The sequence below is a fragment of the Perna viridis genome, chromosome 5 (assembly GCF_037379345.1).
Source record: "Perna viridis isolate PV_CMFRI_1.1 ecotype Kerala chromosome 5, ASM3737934v1, whole genome shotgun sequence".
Classification (NCBI taxonomy): Eukaryota; Metazoa; Mollusca; class Bivalvia; order Mytilida; family Mytilidae; genus Perna; species Perna viridis.
In genome coordinates this window covers 23,171,057-23,189,174 of record NC_142449.1, presented here as the reverse complement: position 1 = coordinate 23,189,174, position 18,118 = coordinate 23,171,057, and the positions used below count along the sequence as shown (strand labels likewise).

Below are 18,118 nucleotides of genomic sequence, written 5' to 3'. Positions count from 1 at the left end.
GTACTTTTCTCTTTTTTATTCAAGTGAAAACAAGTCATTATTCAATAACTACGTATCAAATTCTTCATTAAAACAATTCATTTACTGAAACCACTTATCATTTAAAATTCATTTGATAAACATAAAAACAGTCAGCAATTATTTTCTTAATTTCTTTTTTTTTTTATATTTGGTGTTTATGCTTGCCAATCATGACATCTCATGAATGTTATATAGGTTTATTCTGCTCAAGTGGACCATTTACAGAATTCTAATCATTATACAAAGCTTATATTGACACTTGACTGATTTTTTTAATTTTTATTTTGTATTGGGTGGGGTTAGTGAGTTAATGACTCTGTTAAATATTTACACATTACATTAAAATAATCCCAACAAACAAAACAAAAAAGTTGGAATACCATACGCTAACTGTTTTGAATTTGATGGTAGAGACATATCTCTGTTGAAGTCAATGATGGGATTCTATAGATCCTGCATCAAGCTCAGCACTATTCTCACATTTAAGACACCAAACATGCTTAAATTGTCACAAACCTTTCACACTATCATACAATACTAACCCAGTAAGACCCATGGATTTTTCTAGCATTTAGCAAGGTCCTATAAAAGGATCTTTTTTTCCCAAAGAAAATTATATCAAAATCATGCAATATTCCCAAAATTTTGACTCCCAAATGGCAAATTTGTCAATATTTTTTTCCCAAAATACCTGTATAAGACATTTACCAAAACACCCTGAGACCTCTATAATTAAAACATGAGTACTATCCAAAATCCTTTACATTCTGAAATTCTTTGTCAGTTACTGATACATGTATTGTTACTTTTCACATGTATTTTTTCTCAATTTGTGTATTCAATTTTTGTACTAAATTCATTGATCTTAAGGTAATATATAACATCTCTACTGTTCTATTTTTATCATTAATTCATCAATAAGCTATTGCTTTAGGATTGTACTCCAAATAATCCCATAAAAAGTTTGGCCTGACTATGAACCAAAAAAAAAAAAAGAAATTCACACAGAGCAAGGAAAAATTATAGTAGCAAATTTTCTTAGCTCTGAAGATCACAACATAAAAAAGCTAGCTTTGTAATTAATGGTTTAATCATAATTAATTAATTTACTGGTTAACTTGAGAAAACACTATGGCAAGAAAATGATCATACAAACTAAGGATCAAAGACCAGAGTGAAAAAATCGTGGAGAAAATTACAACTTCTTAAAATTAACCATTAATTCAACAAAGGCAAAAAGCCTAAGTTTTTCCATATGATTTACCCATATTCGTGCTATGTTGATCTTATGTCTAGAATTACACCACAATCAGTTTAAGTAAATATAGAAATAAGGACAAAACAGACAAAAACCGAACTGAGGCGATTGCATTTGTGGATAACCACATTTTGTTCATTGATATACATCACAATCAGCTGGTTGTGAAATTGATTACTAGTATTGATTAAAATATCATAAAACAATACCCCACTTTAACAGGACTTTTTAAATTATGATTTGATTTTAATTCAATTTGTTGCAGAGCCAAATGCAAGGTGAAGATTTTTATAAGGATAAAACAGTTTGAATCATGAAAATAAAGAGAAATCAGATTTCATTTCCAAACGTCAATATATATTTTGACTAAAATATTAAAAAGAAAAAAACTTCTAGTCAAAGACCTTTTACTACCATAAATAAGTTAAATAAGGAATTATGATATTTTTTTGGCATTGCATTTATGTGACAAAAATTTTAGCTGGACTTTAGAATCAGGACTTATCTACTTATCTACTTAAGAATAACAAAGCTTATTAATGGAAGGTCACAATAATTTCAGAATTTACAGTAATCTGAATTTGAAACTTAAAACTGTAAAAACAAAAACAAAAATCATTTACAGTTACAGTAAATATGTCGCACAACAAGTACTGTTAAAGCAAAATAAAGATGTGAGAAAAATGGGTGCACTTAATCCTATCAAGTGTAAGAATATGAGAATGAAAATACTGCAAAAATTTTACACTTACTGAAGTATATATAACTGAGGTCAAATCAATCACTAGATATCCTTTACATAGAAGATATAATGAGAAAATACAAATGAAATGATTAACTGCCATGTTTATCAGTGTTCCATTGTTTCTTACAGTCTGATAAATCCTTATTTAAGGCTAATGCCAGGATACTAAAAAATAGCAGCAATTACAATGATAATGAAAATGTTATGCAACATGGAGGTCAACAGAATGATGATAATTTTCATCATCTCAACAGAACATCATATCTGCCCTGCTGGGCTCGTTGTGAAATTTTCTATCTCAACTTCAAAACTGCCCTTATTCTGTATTTAACCATTTCTTTCAACATTTTGCCATTTGACTGATATAATAATCAAATGTTAATACTACACTGGATAGTTCTGTGTTCACCTCTGGTTTTATTCTATAATCAAAGGGTCTACACAGGGAAAAATTGAAAAATATTTTTTCCATGTTTATAGGACTGGTATTGAAATATGAAAATCTTATCAAATACATTTGCTTTCTTTTCAGAAACCATATGGAAAATATGTCTTAACAAATAAAATTTAAAAACAGTTTTTTTTCTTTAAAAAAAAATAGTTTATCATGTTTATCCTAAGCATATGAAAACATGTTTACCAAATGTTAAATATGTTGACCATAAGTTTTGCAATATACAAAATTGTATACTGTCTACTATAAAGTTTGTACATATCCTACATTTTACAGAAGCCAAACTATTTTAAATAATTTTCACATGAGTTTTACCTGAGCTGAGCAAATAAAATATGTGACAGAATTCATATGAAAGGACGAGGAATGATAAGGCCCTTATTTGGCCCTGTGCAAGAGTGTCAATTAAAAAATTTGATGTTAAAATATTTTTTCCACTGTTTAGAACATTAAATGAATGATTTAGCATGTTCCACCACATTCATAAGAATATCACCTATCAATGATTGAAAATTTGATGCCCCAAATTGGCAAACTTCCAAATTTTACACCAAATTTTTTCACTTCGGAACATTATTTCATTTTTGAGTGTCTCTGCCAACTTGACCCGAACTTTTTGTTAATGATTTTTAAATGCTACTTTGTCAGAGGTCCAAATCAGTTAAGATATCTCTGGGCCATGTTGGTGCAGACCTTTGAAAATAACAAATGAGCATTGAAAATTGATAAAGTGGTAAAAAATTAAAATCATATTAAAAAAATAATCGACATTAAATAATGCATATCACATTTATGTCATTAACTTCAAACTTTTTTTCTAAAACAGGGAGCCAAATATGGCCTTCTCCTTTTAATGTCAATAAATTCTTCATGTATATTTCATTTGAAATTTTCACATAAAAGTTCAGGTTAAGTGAATTTCATGTGAAAATCACATCAGTGTGAAGTTCATGTGAGCTCAATTTACATGAATTTCATGTATTTAATATTTGCTTCTGTATCAAAACTTAGTGGTTTACATGCTTATGGTGGGAGACAATGGACTAAACTAAGTGATTCCACGAGACAAATTTTTGTCTTTTCTTTTCACGATTGCACTTTGTTCCTGGCACTCAGTAAATTTTGACATACTTCAGCACTTGAGGCCATATCTTGGTTATTCACTTTCCAATTAATTATCCCACATTTGTTCAAGTAGATAAATACAACACAGGAAAAGATACAAAAATGAAATTAAAAAAATAACACATAGAAACAAAGAAAATTTTGAAGATGAAAGGAAAAACACAAAAAAGTAATGCACTACAAAGCCATCTTGATATTACACAAGGAATAATGATCAATTCCTAACTAGCTGAATGTAAGATAATTGAAGTTGTTAAAACTATGTTGTCTAATTCAAATAGGCTTTAAATATAAAAAAAAAATAACCAACATCCTTTGTTATGACATCTTCTAAGATTATTGTTGGTGATTCTAACTTATTTGTATAAAAATACTTTGATCTTTGTACTCAATGAACTTGATCAACATCATTGTAAGAATAAGTCATACACAATTTTTTTTTTTGGATATTTTTTCCCAATTAAAACATAATTTTATGATTGTAAATTTAAGTTTTGGGAAAATTCATATAAAATGAATGCATTAATGATAAAAAAATGAACGTCATTTGCTGGGCAACATTACTATTTGAAATTTACCAGAGAAATTCAGGACTTTCATTTTAACAATAACAATGATGCCCACTAAACTCTTATTTTGATTTATCTGTTTTCTACAGATTTCATTGCATCTTTTTCCCAAATGTTCATATCAGTGCATAGCCAGTAAAGCTGAGCAAGTTCCTGTATTTGATACAAGTCTATGAAATAGGCATCATTATCAATTAGAAGTGTATACTATGACATTGTGTTATATAATCAACAGCTGATATTGTTCTGGGCTTCTGGCACTTGTCTATAAACTGATACAAGAGTTTGGCACATGTTTGTGGGGCACCTGGTGGAATGGCTCGTGGGCTGATGCCAGTTTACACAAAGCCACTTACCATTATCTATCTCTGTTTTTCTACTTGAGGTGCGTACTTTAATCAAAGAATTGAAATAGACTTCAAATTTTATCATTCAACATAATAGTTGCAATGTAATACTGATCCCTATTATAATTGGGCAGATTTGTGTATCACTTGAAACAAAAACCATTAAGTGCCATTTTCTTAAATAAAAAAGTTGCAAATCCACATTCTCTATAGCTCTAACATGGTAGAATACTGATAAGGTACTTTCATCATTAAATAGGTCAATCCTCCTTAAGACTCTAGAGAGACTAATTTTGGGACACGCCATCTTAGCACCAAGGTACTTAGTCTTGAGAAAATCAGGGGTGTCTTATATCATTATTTATGGTGTATACTTAACAGTAAGTGGATTGAACAGTCTGACTACTTAATCTGAACAACACACAAATACCTGAAATTTTTAAGAAACTTCAGATTTTTTATAAATCACTTTTAAAATGTACTTATTTAAATTGTATAAAATACAAATTAGATTTTAGGATATCTTGTTAGGTCTACAAGCCTAATTGAGCAAATCAAGTCAATTTTATATAACAAAGAATTTGAAATGTTCGCAACTCCTTTAAATCCCACCATATACCAATCAGCTGTTATAGAAATCAGGAAAAGGATTACAATTCTTGGAAATTTGTATAAAATTAATTTCCCTTGGTATAAGAATAGTAGAGTTTTGATGCTTATAAAAATTGCCATTAGTTTCCAACAGATTAATTTTTCTTGCTTCAATGAGTTTCCCAAACATTGAACAGAATTTCAAAGGGTAAGAATTCAGGAAAAATATTACACCTTGTGACCTTCTCCAAAGCCAGGTGATTCCAATATACCACCACCTTATTGAGTGGGGCAAAAAACAACCCATAAAATGTTTTGCTGGGTGCAGCATGATATGACTTGCAGAAAAAAATTGAATTCTTAGCAATAACTAATTCAGATCAAAATGATACTCTCTTTTTTTTGCCTGGCATTAGTTTTATCTGCTATTTTCACCTTTGATAATAAAAAAAGGGTCAGAAGAAACCCTACAAAAATAATTTCTCATTTCAATGTAATTTCTGATCAAATTGTTGAGTATGTTACAACAACAATTTTTTTCTACTAAACTGTTGGATGTGTCAGAGTGCAGGTTACATTTCAAAGTAATCAAATTATTTTACAATAGCAGGTGGTCAACCAATCAACAATTAATGAATGTCCAGTTGTTCACAATTTACATCAGACAAAGTATTGTTTATGATGCCAAACACTCCCCCAGCCCCTATTTTCTTCTTCCATTATAGAGTAGCTTCAAAATATTTTACAGGGTATACATAATTATTTGATAAATTCTTCCCCATGTATAACTGTAGGATGAAAATATATATATCTTTTGTATTTCTTCTTCTAGCGGTACCATAAGTCACAAGATGTGACATCACTTTGATGTCATATACCATTATGTATCATCATTAAAAACCCTACCAATTATGTCAATCTGATTCATAGGATCTTGAGAAAGTATGTTACATTTAAACCTATCCATACTGAACCTTAAAACTGAAGAAATTGTTGTTAAGGTTTTTGGTTATTAGCAACTTTTTCCACTGTTTTTACTGCCTGATACACTGTATTTTCAATCTCAGAATACAAAATATCGACAATAGCAAATGACAGTGCTTTACCATTCACTGTAACATCACCGACATTACTGACATCACCGATAAACATCAGTTCTGAATGTCTGGAGAGAACATCACATCTTGCCATATTAAGCTCACTGTGATTTTTTTCTGTCTTGAACTTAAAACTGCTTGTTATTCTGTATTTATGCAGGTTCAAAATAGCCGATACAAAAGGACTTCAGTATATGTGTTGTATTCAGCATTTCACAGTACAGAGATACCTGTCTAAACTAAACCAAAGATAAACAAACTGTCTGAACAAAACCAAAGATACACAAAAAACTGTCTAAACAAAACCAAAGATAAACTAAGAAACTGTCTAAACATGACCATTTTTTTAAGTCTCTTCTTTTCAATATAAATGTTTTATAATTCTAAACCAAACAAAATATAGTATTAAAAGGATTCAGTTAATGCATGTTCTACAATATTTCATGTTCAATGATGTACCAATCTTCACTTATCAGGAAGTTCAGTATATATTGTGTTGGTTATCTAAAATCTGATATATGATATCTGTGTTATTGTTCTATTGCACAAAACAAAGGACAAATATGTATTACAACTTAAGCAAGTACTTAGTGAAGGTTTACATTACATACAATGACCATGGTGTATTTACAAATAAAGATACTGTGAAAGTACTTTAATTCGTGAATACCAATTTTCGTGGTTTAGGGAAGAAACACAAATTGTGGATTATTCAATTCATGGTTCTGAGATTTTCAATATACACATGAATGTTAATTTCCTTTTCGTTGGGAACCAAATTTCGTGTTTTAGCCTATCTATGAAAACCACGAAAATTGGTACCCCACAAACAATGGGACTTTCACAGAATCCTATTTTGTCAACCTGTTGTAAAAATCAAATATACACACCTGTTCTTTGACAAGATTCCCTTAACCACTATTAGAAAGTATTCATTTGGTAATGAGCATATTTTGAAATAGTAGAAATAAAATTAATCTGAAACATAGAAAAAATGGCTTTTGCAGATGCTAATTAATTTTCAAACTCTGTTTGTAAAGAGCAGTTGATTAACTGGACCACATGAGAAAACACATGTGAACATTTTTAATATAAATTCCGACAAAGATTGCTTTCACCAAAGGTCAACAATGTAAAGTCAGCCACAGGTAAGAATGTCATAATGACAATAGCATTGTAATGTCATTATCATGACAAATTTTACAAAGTCAACTTTTTTGTGAAATTAGCTCCTGGTTGCAGGAATGAAGAAAATCCAGTTTATGTTAAAATCATGTGTAAAACCAGAAATCTTTTTAAAGTAAAAATTGATGACTATCAAATTTCTTCATTGGATATTTTTTTAAATAGTCAACCCTCATGTCTGGTTTTTGTAAAAAAAATACTGGTTGTTCAGTACTGACAAAAGAATGTAGATAAAAAGATAGCTGTTTTAACAGCAGTGAGATACATGTAGATTGGGTAGATAGTTACGGGTACATCACTGCATAAGAGCACAGGGTGCAATAATGAAATCATCAAAAATCATTCAGATGATCTAAATATTTACTACATGTTTCATTAAATTAATCAACACTGACATTATGTTGGAGATAGGTACATGTACATCTGAGGGATACATGTACATTAATAGCTTCAGACAGCTGAGTGCAATAACATATAGATCAGGATTCATTTCATGATATAAATATTTACTACATGTATCATTCATTTAATCACCATTGACAGTATTTTGTAGATAGACTTATGGATACATGCACATCAAAATAGCAAAGATACATTTAAATCAGAAAGATGAATTCGTGAACATGCATAGCAATAGATGGCTATGGTGTGATAAGACTAATAACAATTTAATCAGAAAATAATATCAATGTTAAAAATGTCATTTTTCTCCTACACAAGAAATTATTCATGACAGTAACTTGTTTCCTCATGAAATAGCCCTTTGTGAGTTGAGATGACCCTTGTAAGATGGGGGTCACACACATTCATCTTAACTTGTTCTCTAAACCTAGCAAGAGAATTTGATGTCAATATATATCGTTACTATGATTCCAGAAATTGGGGTGCTCTCTAAGAAACATGGAACAATCAGGTACTTACACTTGTTGCAAATCAAAGATCAGGTTACCTTTCACTGGTTAGAGAAATTCTTGGTCTTTTCACTTGTTCTGATATGCTCCTCTCTTAAAAAAGACAATCTCGAACTCATGAAAGAAAACCCTACCTTTAATCTTCACTCGTGTAAGAGCCTATTATTGTTTGGCTGATTTGTCAGGGCCCTTCTTCATCATATCCCTTAAAAAAATTGACTATAATAAAACATATCTAATACAAACCCTGAATAAACCTGTTTAAACCCGATGATTTTCTGAGGTCCCTCTACAATAGTTTATCAACCCTTGTCATGCTACGCCCATACCTGTTCAGGATTGTACCATGTTCTGTTTTATCAGTTCTGGCAGTGTAAATGTGAGTTTAGGAAAGCGCAATCTGTGTCCATCTGCAAACAGCGTAACTTTAAAATGAGGCTATCTGATATAGAGTTTGTTAATAAATAATGACTTGAAAGCTAAAATAAGATGTCAGGAGTTTCTGCTGTCGAAAAAAATTTGATTTTTTGGGGGTAGGGTTCATTTCTTGGACCCTCGCCACAGCAGAATTAATCTGTAGTACTCTATTTTGCCTTGAAACTGAATAAGAATGATTTCTGTCACCACCATTTTGATGACAATCCATTGTATTGACTACTTCCGCTTTATGGACAAACAGAAGCCAAAAACTGGAAAAAATCCTATTTTTTTCACATGAATCACCCTTCTTTATTTGGCTTCAGTAGCATTCATGGTCTTCAGGATGTAGGATGAATGTGCTTTGGTTCCTGATTTGTTCCCCTTGAACCCCACAGGTAGCAAATAATGACCAGAAATGGACAAAAATGACCATTTTCGAGTGACAGACCCATTTGTCCTTGCTAAGGCATTTTTAAATCTGATGTTAATGCCTCACTTACGCAGGTTGGCTTAATAAATTTGTGTTCTATCCCTTTTATCAATTTAATGCATAAAGTTATTGTAAACTATAACTGATTGCAAGCCACAGCATAGAAAAAGAAACCATTTTAAAATGATCAAATTATTGAGAAAAATTGAGTAATAATATTTCTCCATGATTTCCTCATTTTATCTACTTCTTGGACAGCTAGATATTTGGGATATCACACCTTGGGCAATGTGATACTAAAAAGAGATTTGAAATGAGTAATACTTTAAATGGTGATGCTTATTTGATAAAACATTCAAATAAACCTTTTAAGGGAGAACCAAATCCTTCATTATTCCACGTTTAATAAAAAAAGACTTCTCTCCCAATATGGAAATCATCAATCAACAGAAAAAATGCAAACTTGATTGAATTCATTGATTATGCAATTACAGTAATTAATTTTGTTTAATCTTCATTCAAGCTGAAACATCCAAACTGTAAAGTAAATAGAATAAAATACGATTTTCCCACTAGACAGAAACTTTATTTTATATATAGAATTAATCTTTCTAAAATTAATCAGTAACATTGTATATTGAAGGCTCTACAAGTATAAAGTTGTAAATTTGTTCACTAATAAAGGAATGATGTAGAATATAGAATAATGGCATTTTGAAATTTAAGACCAGTTGAGCAATGATTTATGGCATATAATGTCCTTTTAAGCTTCAAAAATGACATTTATGTTTGTAGGAACAGCATTGTAGTATATATGTGATATAGACAACTGCCAATATATTTTAGAATAAAAGCATTTGAGATGTACAGCAAAGTGTATCCCCCCCCCACCCCCCCCCAAGGAGGGAGCATGCTGTTATTATTATTAAATTGCTTTTGTCCTTAGGCCTGGAACCAGAAAATAAAGCTTTCATGAATATTTTCCAAAGTGAATGGCATAAGATTTGACAAATAATTTTGCAATTTAAGACTGCACATAAGTGTACTTGTTTTGAAAACCACTAACAATACAGGGCATAAAAATATCACAATATGCAGTGAAATATTTTTTCATTATAAATTTCATCCAACTTGATGAACAATTGTGAATCTGCTCAAAGACCATACTTAAGAAAACTGCAAAATGTACACAAAAGTTTCCAGGTTTACAGTAATAATTAGCAATGAGAACATTAAAACAAGTATGCCTAATGGCCAATTCGACAGGATTACAAAAAGAGAAACCTATCATTCCTGACAAATACAAGACCATCAAGATCCTAAGTATAGAAAAGCTACAACAATTCAATTAACATGATATGTATCAATGTCTCTCTTGAGACCTGCAAAACTTCATTTCTTCAAATTTATGCTAAGCATGTCATTCAAAACTAGTGTCAAATAATGAAAAATTTAAGACTGTTTGTTATTGTGTTATTGTCCCTAATCACACCAATGACTACAACACTCGAAATCAATCCCCTATTCACACCACTAACTACAACACTAGAAGTCAATCCCCTAATCACACCACTGACTATAACACTAGAAGTCAATCCCCTAATCACACCATTGACTATAACACTAGAAGTCAATCCCCTAATCACACCACTGACTATAACACTAAAAGTCAATCCCCTATTCACACCACTGACTACAACACTAGAAGTCAATCCCCTAATGACACCATTGACTACAACACTAGAAGTCAATCCCCTAATCACACCACTGACTACAACACTAGAAGTCAACCCCCTAATGACACCACTGACTACAACACTAGAAGTCAATCCCCTATTCATACCACTGACTACAACACTAGATGCTAATCCCCTATTCACACCACTGACTACAACACTAGAAGACAATCCTCTAATCATACCACTGACTACAACACTAGTAGTCAATCCTCTAATCATACCACTGACTACACCACATGTATATAATATCCCTTATCACACCACTGACTACACCACGTGTATATGATGTCCTTGACCACACCACTGACTACACCATGTGTATATGATGTCCCTTATCACACCACTGACTACACCATGTGTATATGATGTCCCTTATCACACCACTGACTACACCACATGTATATGATGTCCCTTATCACACCACTGACTACAACACTAAAAGCCAATCCCCTATTCATACCACTGACTACAACACTAGATGCTAATGCCCTATTCACACCACTGACTACAACACTAGTAGTCAATCCTCTAATCATACCACTGACTACACCATGTGTATATAATGTCCCTTATCACACCACTGACTACACCATGTGTATATAATGTCCTTTATCACACCAATGACTACACCACATGTATATGATGTCTCTTATCACACCACTGACTAAACCATGTGTATATGATGTACTTTACCACACCACTGACTACACCATGTGTATATGATGTCCTTTATCACACCACTGACTAAACCACATGTATATGATGTCCCTTTTCAAACCACTGACTACACCATTGGTATATGATGTCCCTTATCACACCACTGACTACACCACATGTATATGATGTCCCTTATCACACTACTGACTACAATACTGGTAGTCAATGTCTCTCATACCATAATTAACTACAACCCAATTTACTGACTACTATACGGATGGGTAAGGCACTGATAAATGACAATTATCTATTTATATGTACTGATGCATCAATCTAGACATCTTTACATGCCTCCTTAAATGTCAAGAAACCTACTTGAAAACTAAAGAGCAATAGTCGATTTTTTATATTTATGGAATGCAAGCCATTTTAGCAAGTTTTTCAAAGGGACATAACCCAAAAATACCCTAGAACCTGGTTGCCGGTCTCATTAACCAAAGGGAAAACAGTAAACATTTTTCTTGGAAACTTAAACTATTTCACTTCGTTAAGTACCTGAATAGTTTTATATAAGTTATTTAAAAGTATCCAAGTACTTACCACGGCTCTAAAAAATGGAATACTTGAATTTGAAGTCTATTGCTGTCCATTTGTAAAAAGTTACTCCCCTTTGCTTAAAATCTTAAAACACAAAACCAATGTCCGGACTGTGAAAAAGGACAATTGTACTATTGGGTTTTGTGTACTTTTGTTCCTACCCTTTAAATTCCATCTGAATCACCTTTCTGGTTCTGCGTTAATTGATGTACCAGTACACTATTTATACCTATAGTTCTAATAATTGTCCAATTAACCTCCTACCAGACACCGACCCATATTATCTGAAGTCAATATTGCTGCATTACTGTACATTTTGTGGATAATATAACCCAAAAAAAATGCAGTACAATTTAGTAATCTTATTCTATACATTATAAACTTCTAAAGGATAATGAGTAGACAAGAATTCGGTTATATGCTTAATACAGGTAGTTCTTATTGATCATCAAATGGTTTATTTGAGGTACTCTTTGAGATAGAGAAACAATTTTCTATTATGACATTGGTAAAAACCAAACATTCACAATAACATATGATTTATTAACCAACAGTTGGAAATCTAAAGACTGTATGGTTTTTTATGGAAAATTAGATATCAGAAAGAAACAAAAACCTTTTTAAAATGGTACATGCATATGTCAACCATATGGTCAATATATTACCATGGTGGAGTCAAAACTAGTTACAGGGTCATTTATCACCTCTTTTACTTCAACAGTGACTGGGACTAGAGGGGGGAATGCATAATCAATCATATTCCAGAAAAAAAATTCCCATAAAATTCTCATTTTTTTACAAACAACATTATAGAATTGCCCATTCTCAAAAATTAAATCCAAATCACAGTACCTATAATTTAAATCATGATTTATATGAGTGTAGATATTATTTTGGATGAACATTAAGTGTAAGAATCAGGCAGCAGGTGAAACATGATATGAAAAAAAAACCATCATGTTGATAATGTAATTTGACTATTTGGACCATCAGAATCAAGGAAATCAGACAAGATTTTCCATATCATGCTGGACCATTGAGTTGCAATTTCATTGAAATGCACTGAAAATGAACATTTCAAGGGCAGATAACTCTGTCAAAAACAAAATTTTTCTAACATTCTATTGAAAAATGTCTTAGCAAAGCCAGTGATGCAGAAATCAAGTAATGGTCTTTTTCAAATACAGAAAGTATCCTTCAGTGATATTACATTATCAGAGCAGTGGAGTTTTGACATGCATGTTTCTGATTTTTCCCATTTGGCCTGATTCTTACAGAGACTGACACTTAATTTGCAAATGATCATTCCCAATCCTCCTTATTCCTGATTGAAACTGTTTTAAAAAAACAATTAAATTATGTGCAAAATGAGCACCATGAGTGACTTATGAGTCAGTATCCAAGTCAGGGATATAACAATACCTCAGCTAGTATACTTCAGAGACCAACATGCAATTAGTTTATGCCAGAATGGATATTATTGTCAAAATTGAAATTACTTTTTTTACTATTTTTTTTTTATTCCTTATCATTGGAAAAACATTTCAGCATACGGAAACTGGAGTACAAGTTTTGAAATTTATGCAAAATTACAAAAATTAACGTCAATCAGGTGAAACAAAATTTTGATTGTTTTGACACATGCAATAAATAATTTGTGGTCATAACAACTTTGAAATATAGCTATTATATGGTTCTGAAGTGTTCAAAAGCAAACTATTTGACAGAATTCCTCTACCATATTTATCAGCTTGCAAAAACAAGGACATTAAAGCAATATACACAATTATTACATTTCATATTTTATAGTTACCATTTAAACAATGTTTTCTGACACACCCATATTTTGAGATGTTGCACCCTTGACGTTTTGATTACAAGTGATATTGTATGGCTGACGTCAGCTGTTTACATTCACGATAAACGTGTTTTATGTAGTAAAAATATCACAGTGAATATCAATTGGTCAAATATACCTGATAGGAATTTTCCTAAATTCGCTCACTTTGAAAAAGGGGGTATCCAAAAACAAAACAAATACATACAATCAACTAAAACAAATATATACCAAAATATTTTTTTAAGTAGCTGTCTTTGTAAGAATCATGCAAAATCTGAAAAATGTGATACACCCCAAAAAAGGCTACATATTTTTATTTTTGTAATTAAGTTGTTTTATGGGTCTATACTATGAAATGTGTAATTATTCATTCAAATCTGCCTGCTCTTAGGAGATAAATAACATTGAAAATCCAGTAGATTGTATTATATTTGAATGTCATTTACAGAGTTATCTCCTTTAATTTTGAAATCTACAGTGCATTCTATATAATTTTTATCTCCTAAGGGCACGGGTTATATGAAAAACCACATGTTAATTTCTGTTTGACATTTTAAACAAAATATCAAAAATAAAAATATGTAGGCTTTTTACCCATGAATCACATTTTGCAAGATCCTTAGCTGGAGTACTACTTAAATTGTGATGAAGAGTAACTCAGTAGAAAATTCTTAAAATTTCTCCAGAGAAATGTAATTAAACAATTATGTTAGCTTGGTGCATGCAATATCATGTTTTATGGAACACTTAAAAGAGATATTGACCTCAGCCATGGGCCTCGTTGATATCTCTTTTAGTGTTCCATAAAACATGATATTGCAAGCACTGAGCTGTCATAATTGTATAACATAACAACACATGCATTAACATAAATTAATTAAATTGCAAAAAACATTATTACAAAATCATTTTATGTCCCTTCATAGAGCATAATATTACAATTTCTGATAGATCACAGGCAATATATAGGTCAAAGGCCAACTAATATTGTCCAATATTGATATTATAAAAAAAAGACTTTCTCAAGTATTGTGGGGATGGGTGCCTTAACTGCAACATGATTTTATCAAATCATAGTATACAAAGAAAATTGATTTTTAAAAAGTACAGCCCTTAACTAGTCCTAGTTTTTCATGTATCCACTGAATCGCATCACATCTGAGAATATCTGTTAAACAATAAATGGTGCTAAAAACAGTAGTCTATTATCACTCTAATAATGACAATATAAACCAAATCTTATGAAAAAAGAAATGAATCATGCACTTTTGACAATTACCATAAAATTAGGCCATACATCATATAAACATTTGATTACTGTAAACTTGATAAAAGTTCTTAATCATAAAATATATTTTAGAGGTTGTCTGAATTTATTGTGGAAAATTATTTCATGAATTACAAATTACAGCAGATTAGCAGATCTAAGAGTTAATATGCTTCATCAAATTTATATAAAAAGAATAAAGCAACAAATGAAAAACTCCCAACTACATGTACTTATACAAGTGAATCAAAATGACAAGTTTTTGTCAAGAATGGGAACACCCATATCTGTCAACTTCATATGCTATCATTGTCCTTTAATTTCTGTCAATAACAACATGTCAATTTCAGTGACGATGTCAGAAATCACATCATCAGCAATGTTCTACAAGATGTTAAATGTTCAGAACAGCTGGCTTCATTACTTGACCATATAATCAAGCTTTAACGTCATATACATCTTAGAATTTAACGTGTGCTAATTTACAACTTCTCTTGCGCATTGAATGTTGAGATTGTGGTACTTTAAGAGGTAAATATCATTTTTTTCAATATTGAAGAAAATAACACATTTCTAACTTTAAAATATAAAATATAAAACTTTTGATTATTCCAATTAAAACTTTCATAAAAAAAAAAAAAAAAAAAAAAAAAAAAAAAAAGACTTATTTATAATTGTTGCATTTATCCGATTAAAAAATTGTACACATGATGTATTTTTTTCTATTGAGGGAAAAATTTTTTGACTTTCTCTTTGTGTTTGTTGATGCTGTTAAATAGTACTCCAGCTAAGCATGCATTATGTGATTTATGGTTGGAAAGCCCACATACTTTTATTTTTGATATTTTGTTTATAATGCTTAAGTATTCAGGAATTTATATGTGGCATTTCATGTAATCCCTGCTCATAGGAGATAAAAATTATATAAAATGTACCATAGAATTAAAAATTAAGGGAGATAACTCTGTAAATGACATTAGAATACAATAGAAACTATTGGATTTTCAATGTGAATTTTCTCCGAAGAGCAGACATTTTGGAATGAGTAATTATACATTTCATCATATAGACATATAGAGCAACATAGTAACAAAATTAAAGATGGGTAGCCTTGTTTAGGGTGTATCACATATTGCAAAAATTGCATGAATGCAAAGACAACCCAATAATTTTCTATATCACTGTCTAATACAGCTGGAAATAGACACTTATTTCACTTTCAAAACATCTTGGCCTAAACAAATTTTCATCCCTTACATTTTTATTTCAATAATGTAAATTTGGAACATAAAATATGGCCTTTTAGATAATTTGATTGCATGGAGCACAAAATGTTGTAAAATGCCACTAAAATTATGTTCTTGCATTATAATCCATCACTTTTTTTAGCCATACCCTTTTTCTTGGGGCAGATTCAGGAAAAGGGATAAGGGAAGAGTACTTTCCACAGAGCAAAGATAAAAAGTTTTGTTGAATATGACCAAGAAAATTGCAAGATTTTCTGCAAATGACAATACTTCTTAATAGATGAATATAACGTTAAGATCAGATTGTTCCATTCACTCCTTCATTTCAGACACTGACAAAGTATCATACAGCGGAAACTCCTTTTGTTTGTTTATAAAAGAGTTCAGTTTACCATGGTAAAAATTTCCATGAACTGAATAAAGGGAGTTAACAAAGTGTTTTAATTAGACAGGTTTTATGTTAATTCAGAATATGGTTTACACAGGATTCACTGTATGTAGCTAAATTTTATTTCTAGAAACATGGGAAGAGGTCAGTTTTTTAGACCTTGTACCTACTAAGGTACAATGACTCACTTTACTTCAGTAAACATATTCATATAAACATATAAAGCTTAAAGACAGCTGTCCTCTGAAATCCATCTACACAATCATGTGTGTCTAACTAACCATTATAATATTATGGATGATTAACAAAATGGTCTGGTATGTGTTTTTAATTGAATCTAGCTTTCTCTCTTTCATTATTTTTTTATGGGTTAAAAGCATTAACTAATGAAATTAACATGGCAAATTGATATAAAATATTTTTGTTAGATTTCTGGATTTTAATCTGCATTTTAAAGTTTTTTGTATGTTTTTTTTTTATCCAACATTTACTTTCACATGGTCCTGTTTCATCATCTTTCAAGATATCATTACTGAATTTGAACTATGAGTAGACCCCATTTGGGACTCTTACAGGATTACTCTATCAAGGATTTTATCACCTGTTTGAAGTTATCTCCCCTTTATTGGCATTTTTTCAACTATTCATCTTTAAAGATATCATGATCATAATTGGTTATTATGTAAACATCATAATGTGCTATAAGCAGATGACCCTGCTAAGGATTTCATCATCTTCTTTTAGAGTTATGTCCCTTTAAAACAATTTCTTTCAATTGCTTATGTCTTGTTTTTTTATTTTATATCCAACTCAGGACTTGCTGGCATATTTTCTGATTAAAAATATACTGACATCCTTACAAATTTAAAACTTGCCATTGAAGATAAATAATTGATGGTCCAATGATAATAAGGTCCAAAAACATTTCTATTCCTTTCATGAATAATAAATTGTGGGGAACATGGACCTTACACGATTATCATTTTTGTACAATTAAGTACAATTTTGTCAGGTTATTCAATAAACAGTCAAAGAGAAACCAATTCAGACACATCTCATCAACCTTAATAATAACTAAAAGAAATAACTGAAGTGCTTTCATTAAAAATTTATCTAACTCTTATATTTAAAAAAAACCCATATGTCATCAGTCATTAAAAGTGCATAGAGTTTACTCTCTAAAATGAGAAATATATCCCTATAGGATAGGGTATAGTATAGGTTCGTAAG

At 30.9% G+C, this 18,118-nt stretch overlaps 2 protein-coding genes across 10 annotated transcripts in view; one reads left to right on the top strand and one right to left on the bottom strand.

Annotated features, from left to right (window-relative positions):
- LOC148616566 (putative ATP-dependent RNA helicase DHX35) overlaps positions 1–18,118 on the bottom strand; it is a 133,861-nt gene that overhangs the window by 46,879 nt on the left and 68,864 nt on the right. The window lies entirely within an intron of this gene.
- Positions 1–18,118, top strand: part of LOC148616567 (putative G protein-coupled receptor B0563.6) — a 63,931-nt gene that overhangs the window by 40,352 nt on the left and 5,461 nt on the right. Inside the window, exon 1 of one of the 8 annotated variants that reach the window (XM_088583736.1) lies at positions 15,483–15,784. The exons of 6 other annotated variants lie outside the window; for them this stretch is intronic. The gene's annotated coding sequence lies outside the window, so the exon portion shown is untranslated. Of the gene's footprint in view, positions 1–15,482; positions 15,785–17,102; positions 17,206–18,118 lie in introns of those variants that run through there. One more of the 8 variants, XM_088583734.1, reaches the window with a different exon arrangement.